The sequence below is a fragment of the Perca fluviatilis genome, chromosome 15 (genome assembly GCF_010015445.1).
Source record: "Perca fluviatilis chromosome 15, GENO_Pfluv_1.0, whole genome shotgun sequence".
Lineage (NCBI taxonomy): Eukaryota > Metazoa > Chordata > Actinopteri > Perciformes > Percidae > Perca > Perca fluviatilis.
In genome coordinates, this window is record NC_053126.1 from 8591897 (window position 1) to 8600595 (window position 8699).

Below are 8699 nucleotides of genomic sequence, written 5' to 3' on the forward strand. Positions count from 1 at the left end.
GCGTAGAAAATGACAGACAAGACAGAGAAACATGGAATAAGTGACATCAAGTGTACGGAGAAGGGTGAAGGAGGAGATTTGGGGAAGGTGATACAAAGTCTGACGCATTAGCCGAGCGGTGCGTAAGGCTGCTGTAATACGAGCTTCTTTCTGTCTGTCTTCTCTTAGAAAGCTTTATCCCCTTCTGCCTTACTTTCCTCATGCGCACACTCTCACACTCACACACCATCTCCTTTTATAAAAATATCCAAGGACAATCCTCACTATTAATAGGAAGGGTTGTCAACTGGCTCTGGAGAAATGAGACCTTCTGTTCAGCTAACTATTTTGGCGGTCCTTTGTAGCCATGACCCCTTACACTGTCAATTACATTAATTTTCGAGACTGTTAAAGACAGTAAAAACTAGTTTCATATATACGACATAGACCAAATATCTCTTTTCAATGAAATTTTTACTGTTGTGTCAAAAGAATCCCAAGACTAACCATGAAATGAGTTTTTCTTTCTTTTATAAACAAAAATCACCATTTATTCTAGCATTAAATAATTTAATCTGCTTACGTTTTATCTTCCTAAAAGGCCATGGCCATTGATTTCTGCTCTGAGTGCCCATCATAGGAGCCCACAGAGAATTGTTCCAGAGCAACTGTGATGGACTCAGTGTTATATTATTTACTTGGCTCCTCTTTCAGCACTGGGCTCTTTTGGTTCCAGCACTGGAGCGATAATCGAGCTCCACGCATACTGCGGGTGATTTATGGGCCTTGGGGTCACCATCCTGCAGCCCTGCCCTCAGCTGTACCCTGGCCGCTACAATCTGACTGCATACAGTTATCTGCAGCCAGTGTTTTTGAGTCGATGCATGCACACTGTGACACAAGTGAGATGTGGTTGTTAGCTACTTAGGTAGCATACACCTTGAGCCATTTGTCATTGGTTAATGAGATGTGTTGCAACTGCTTGCACATGACAGAATTGTAATACTTTAACCTATAAACATTTAAAATTACAACACTTAAGCCCTATTTACACAAGACTAGTATTACCTGGGGACCTTTAATAATTTGTAACTATCTCGTCTGTGATCTTAACCCTGTGCAAATCAAATAAAATGTCTTTCCACTGCAAATGACCTACCATGTTTCACCGAGTCCCATGTGAATCGGCATCTCTGACAAAAATTTGGACTGTGCAATGAGGCAGACCTGCTTGGTTCTTTCTGTAAATGATTGTAAAGATTTACAAAATAAAACTTTTATGGCATTGACTGTCGAACAGATGTGCTTGCCCACTGGTTTTATTTTATAAGCATGGCCTATCATCTGCAGTGAGCTAGCGAGGGTAAAAACCTTGCAGTCAAGGGGGGGTAGCTGCAGCTTATTTCGCCGGGCAAGATAAAGACACGGTGGAAAAAATGCTGCTGGCCAGATCTCCATCGTAAACAGATCAACATAAACATTGGTTGGTAAAAGTAGTCGGCGAGCCATCAAGCAAATGCCAACGTTTCGGGACTGATTGCTGTGGACGAAATAACGTTTCATTCGACGATACACTGGTAAGAGCAAATTATGTTTAACCATGTATCCAGCTGATTTTAAAGAGCTAACCTTACTGTATTGTGTGAACTGTTAACTTCATTTAATATTGTATGTGGCATTTCCTTTTGCGGGGAATTAACCATTCCAGAGCTCGCCACCCTAAGTGCAAATGTTCCACCAAAACAAGTTTCTTCCTGAGAGTATTTTGCAGAGGCACCGTCGCTGCACCAGGAGCTTAGCGCCGCCCATGACAATTGTGATTGGTTTAAAGAAATGCAAACAAGCCAGAGTGTTTTTTCTTCTATTCTAGAATGTATGTGTGGTGTAGCCAGACCTCACTCCATCGCTGACACAGCGCTGTGGAGATAGGTCTGGCAATTCAAAGACAGACCTCCATTATGCCTGCCATTGCCTACTTACAGTTGCTAAGCTATGATTGGACAATCACTGTTTGAGGGAGGGGTTTCTGTAGCTTATTGAAAAAATTATGCCACTTTATCAATAATTACTCAACTGTGTGTATGTGTGTGTGTGTGTGTGTGTGTGTGTGTGTGTGTGTGTGTGTGTGTGTGTGTGTGTGTGTGTGTGTGTGTGTGTGTGTGTGTGTGTGTGTGTCTGTGTGTCTGTGTGTCTCTGTGTGTGTAAACCCAGGAATAGGGCTTGGTTGGAACAGCACTTAAAGCTTAGCACCATTCTAGCTAAACACCTGTCACACACACACACACACACACAAACACACACACACAGACACACACATACATACACTTGCATGTGCACTCACACTCGGATGCCCGCACACACACACCTGTCTGATGCATACCATGCTCTCTGTCTGTCTCACACTCACACTTGAACATACTGTGACATGCTCAGAAATGTTGACACTTGTGTCTGCAAGGTCACATTTCTATATTCTCTCACATGTCGTGCTTGTTTTTCTGATTGCAGCCTGCATCCGTACTGCCAACAGCTTCTGACAGACATTTTTGGGGGGCTGGGGTTGTGTATCTTTATTGTTGTCTTTCTGATTTGCCAAAAGACCGTTGCTAAAGACATCAGTTGACAAAAGCCACCAATCAAATGCAATTGAGCCTGCAGCTGGAGCATCTTTACGTCCTCCTCATCGCTTTACCAAGCAGCCGTTTTCGGTTTGTTTTCGTCCTATAAACTTGCCTACGAGGCCGAGAAAAAGAGTCTGCCACAGCTGGTCAATAAAAAAACAAGCAAAGGGGGCGATAAACACTCTCTTGTCCACGTCACGCTCTCTCAACTTCTTCACAGTGGACTCCCTCTATCTTGCTCAACACTCAGCCATCATCCTGTCATCGCTGCTGTTTCTCCAGCCCATGTGCACCCAGTCATTCCCAGCCTGCCTGCGCTCAGGCCCGTATATGGCGGGGCCATCCGGCAGGGGAGCCACAGGGTTAAATATACTCTGAAGCTCCGAGAATGCCAAACTCCTCCAGCTAACCTGCCAGAAAGAGGTGCACCGTGGAGCAGAGAGGGGTCTAGCACACACAATGGGCACACATGTTCTCATTGTCTCATTAGCATAAGGATTTTCTGCAACGATTCTGAGAAAACAAAGTACCATATGAGGGGCATACTGGAATGTTAAAACTCTTCACTCTCCACTCTGGCAGGGCAATACTCAGACCTCTGTACACACAGTATGACATTATAGGGAAACTTACTTAGCAAGAGGTACAGATGCAAGATAAACTTTAAGACAAATATTTAGCTTTTTTTTTCTTATGTTGCCAATATTTCCCAAAAGTTTTGGTATGTATCAAGTTAGAAGAAACATGAGAACTACTGTAGTTCTGTACCGGCTACCATCAATACATTCACATAAACTGATTAAAAAAAAAATCTCAAACTCAAGACAATATGTTTTATAGCTGCATCAAAGTCTTTTGCAGAATTCTATACAACACATTTCATTGTTATTCACTATGGCATATTCGCTCTCTTTGCAGGGTCGTAGCCAGGATTTTAGAAATACTTAGTCACCCCAACACACACCCAGACATTTTAGAATAGAAATTAAAAAGAGGTCCCTATTTTTTATCATTTTGATTTATCCTAATTCATTTGTCAATTGAACTTTTCCATTGTAACTTCTTTTTTCTTTCTTTTTTTCCAACATAAGGTCTAAATTATGTTTTTAAAGCCCTCTCCATACTGCCAGGAATAACATTTGTTGAATAATGCTGATACCTTTATTTTATCATTTTGTTTTGTTGGTCTAACAGTTGGAACATTTAACTGAACTAGCTATAGCAAACCCAGACATGTTCCCACACTTCCACAAGTGTAAATGTGTATAACTAGCAGTGCAGTAGCTGGTACTGAGCCATTTATTGATGTCATGCGTCCTAGAAAAGACTGGCCAGGCCTCTGTAAACAAAACGTGTTGGCTCTGCTTCATTGCAAAGCCCAAACAGATCTTCTGAGGAGGAAGTGGCTCTTTATCAGTTTCTACTCTCTCCTTGGACCAGAGAGAAGAGGAGTATGTGTGTGTGTGTGTGTGGGGGGGGGGGGGCTCCCTCAGCCTGAGACGTGGTGACATAACAGAGCAACACAAGAGCCTGGAGTGTGTCCTCACTTTATGTTCTCAGGGACACACTTACTTAAGAGGAGCGCCTGGCCTTGGTTTACTTCCAGGACAGTTTTCGGGGCACGTGGCAGCAAAGTGATGAAGTGGGTGTAAGAAAGGACAAGAATCATGGGCTGGTGTAACGGAGAACAGGCAGATCTCAGCCAAGAGATTGCTGGGATGGCAGGAGATGGGAGTATATTCACACATGAACTGAGATACCATGGTTGTCATACTCCAGCACTATTGTTTTTTTTACCAGAACAATATTACATTACGTGTCATTTAGCTGACGCTTTTATTCAAAGCGACTTACAATTGCTATATATGTCAGAGGTCACACACCTCGGGAGCAACTAGGGGTTAAGTGTCTTGCTCAGGGACACATTGGTTGACGTATCACAGTGGGAATTGAACCCAGATCTCCCACACCAAAGCCATGTGTCATAACCATTGCGCCATCACCACCCACCCAATACTTCTCAAACTTATTAAATCACCTTTTATTTACAAGCACATAGAAAATAGATTTATCAGCATAGAGATTTAAGGTGTTGCATAAGTTGGTCATTGATCTAAAGCTCCAGAAAGCATGTTTTTGGTCAGTAATCAGAATTCAAGTCATTAACTAGGATGGACCCTGCAGATGAGATAACGAAGTTGTTATTCTTCCCATCAAATTACAACCTTTTTGCCAGTCGCAGTGTTTAATGTGCACCATCACTCATTTAAATCATCATATTCAACATGCTGTTACTTCTTAGCTGCTAGCCAAGGCTTGGATGACCAAGTTATTGGGTTTTCTCAGCAGAACTAGCCAAGTTAAAGGAATAGATCAACATTCATGGAAAGAAAGCTTCTCTGCTTTCTTGCTGAGAGATGAGAAGATTGGCACTATTCTCAGACATGAGTGGTATGTCTGTGTTAATCTTAAAAATGTCAAAAAGCAAAGTGCGTTTTCTGTTTACACGGTGAAAGGGGAGTAATCTGGTTACTGCCGCGCATGTAAACTCTCTGCACACTTATCCTCACATTGATGTAACCTTCAAGCCTCAGTGTAGCATCTAGGGGGCTCCTCGCCTACAGGGTGTCACATTCTCAAACCTCCCTGAAAGAACACCGAAATTCTGCCATTGTGTCATAACTGCCTACCCACATGCCCACTGCACTATTTATACCAGAGGAGCACAACTGCTGCTATAGGTACAGTTACAGTGGAGCACTTCAAACCCCAGCTGCCCTGCCTCCGCTAATAATACAATGCAGTACACACACACACACACACACACACACACACACACACACAACTGCTTGCTCTGCTGCTACTTTTGGCCCTCATCATCCTCCCTCAAAGTGCTTCCTGTATCTTTCACTGTGATGAGCAGCCACAGGCAGGCAGTCCTGACGTGCCCACCTCCCACTCCGAGCCGCCTGCCAACAAGCTCTCACTTGCGCTCGTTACATCACGACTGAGTCTGTCCCCGTCCCAGCACCAAATCATTATGCACATAATCATTTCAGGGGGAAGGAGAATGTGGAAGTCCACCGTCAAAACTATAAAACAAGCAAACTGGCAAAAAGATAATTCAGTGAAAATCATTAAGTTGAGGGTTTTTCATTTTACCTTCTGCACGTTTTATGAGCCCACACCAGCTCCTTCAGCCTCCCCGGACACAATTTTGAAAACAGACGTCTTGAAATAGTAATACCTGTTTACGGTCAGACATACAGTGTAGGGCTGGAACTAACGATTCTTTTTTATTGTTGATTTTTATCTGTTGACATTTTCTCGATTAATCGATTAGTTGTTTAGTCTATAAAATGTTCGGAAAATAGTGAAAAATGTGGATCAGCGTGTTTTCCAAATGCCAAGATGACATCTTCAAATGCCTGGTTTTGTCGACAACTCAATTTACTGTCATAGAGGAATGAAAATATTCACATTTAAGAAGCTGGAATCTGAAAATGACTCAAACTGATTAATCAACTATCAAAACACTTTGCCAATTAATTGAATAGTGGACAACTAATCTTTGCAGCTCTAATAATAAGTAGCCATGTTTTCATCACTTACAACATTTAATCAAAAGTAGATTTAATGTGTTAAATGTGTTTTTTACACTGATCAACAGAAAAAGACCCTTTTATGTCATACGGGTGTATTGTGTGTCACAGTCCTGCTCTGTGGCCATTGGTCTAGTGCAGGGGTCACCAATCTTTTTGAAACTGAGAGCTACTTCATGGGTATTGAGTCATACGAAGGGCTACCAGTTTGATACACTCTTCTGAAATAACAAATTTGCTCAGTTTGCCTTTAGTTATATATGGTTATTAATGATTAATGATACTCATCTATGTGAAGACACTGATCATGTTAATGATTTCTCACAATAATTATCAACAATGACTTAACAAGGCGGGAAACAGATAATATCAATATTCAATTTTCATTTTTAGAACAGGCCTGAGGGCTACTCATGTGGTCCTTGGGGGCTACCTGGTGTCCCCGGGCACCATGTTGGTGACCCCTGGTCTAGTGAGTCTTATTTCTTGAGGGTTTTTTAATTTGTTTTTGTTCTTGTTCCTTGTTGTATTCATTGTGTCATTTTGAGTTGTCTGTGCGTTCCATTGTGATCCTCATGTGTTTTTGTAGCCCTGCATGTCTTTTCCTTGTACACCTGTTTTGTGTCTAGCTTCGTCAGCCGGCCTTGTGTTGCCAGTCCTCTTTTCGTTGTCTTGTAACCCAATCAGTGTTACCCTCGTTATTTCTGTTGAATTGAATTTAATCATTTTTTTGTCATTGTAAAACATTGTAAAACATTGTCACAACAAAATTTAAGTGCTACTCCTTCTGGTGCCTAGATGTATACTGTAATGGGAAAATTACATTTAAGCATAATTCCTTATATTTTTATGTTTTATTTGTAATTTAAATTCATCCACAAATGCTAGAAGAGTCTATCTCATTCCCACATGTAGATTTTATTCTAACTTTGTGAGACATCCAGTCTGGAACATTATGTGAGCACTGTTAGCCTGAACCGATAAAGGTACAAGGTCACCCTAAAACTCTCTAGTTTTCCCATGCCAGTTAAGATGTAACTGGGGGGTGAAAGTCGTACAGGGAGGAGGAGGTGAGATGGCTCCAAGATGTCTCTTGTATTTCTCTGATTGTCTTCATGTGTATCAGATTGCATGTAAAAATTGTAGCGTCATACTAAGCCAAGTGCGTGTGTGCTGTCACTCTGAAGATGCATATAAGCCTAGTGTTCTGTTCACTCATTTGAGAAACTAACTCCACACTGGGCTGCGACCTTTTGTGAAATCATGTTGATCCTATTTGCAAATATATCTTTTTTAATAAAATACAAAAACCCAACTTGGTTTTAATCTCAGTCTGTCTTGTTTGTTTCAATTTACTAAACTCTGAAATTTTCCCCCCTGCTGCAAAGGAAACTTCCACTACAATACATTCATACGCACACGCCATACCCTTCCACAAACCATACCCTCACATAGACATAATGGGGCATGTGCTTCTAGTGCATAGTAGTATACATTCATACGCTTACTTACGCCGCACTCTCATGCCAAATTCTTTTTTTTTTTAAGATCACAGTACTGGAAAAGTGCAAATGCTGTGCAAAACAGGCAAGATAATCATTCAGCATGATGAAGTCCTAGTTCTGTAATTGAACGTTTAGAGTTGTGATGGCTGTGGGGAAAAGGCTGTCTCTGAACCTGGATGTGCAGGTTCTGACAGACCTGTAACCCTGCCCACTCCAGCTGTGCCTTGTCTTTTGATTAGCTCCATGTGTATTTTTACCTGTCTGTTCTTAGAGTTGTTTGTCGTTTGTTTGTAGTGATTCCCTGTGTTGTGCCCTCGGTTTCAGCCTGTCCTAGTTGTCCATTTTGTATTCCTTAGAGAATAGGGTTTGACCTTTAGTTCCTGTACCCTGCATGTTGCTGTCCTGCCTGCTATTGGGTCCAAACCTGCACCAACCGTGACATATATAATACAATCAATTGAAACCATGATTACACACGTGATCTCCATTTAACTAATTATGTGCCTTCTAAAACCGACTGGCTGCTCCAGCGATGATTTAGGTGTATCCTATTAAAGAAGGAAGATGTATTTTTTTCACACCTTCTCATTTAATGCGTTTCCTTTTATTTTTTTATGACTATTTACATTGTAGATTCTCACTGAAGGCATCAAAACTATGAATGAACACATATGGAATTATGTACTTAACAAAAAAGTGAGAAATAACTGAAAACATGTCTTATATTTTAGATTCTTCAAAGTAGCCACCCTTTGCTTTTTTTATTAATAAGGGAAAAAAATCGACTAATTAACCCTGGCAAGGCACACCTGTGAAGGTAAAACCATTTCAGGTGACTACCTCATGAAGCTCATTGAGAGAACACCAAGGGTTTTCAGAGATATCAAAAAAAGCAAAGGGTGGCTACTTTGAAGAATCTAAAATATAAGACATGTTTTCAGTTATTTCACACTTTTTTGTTAAGTACATAATTCCATATGTGTTCATTCATA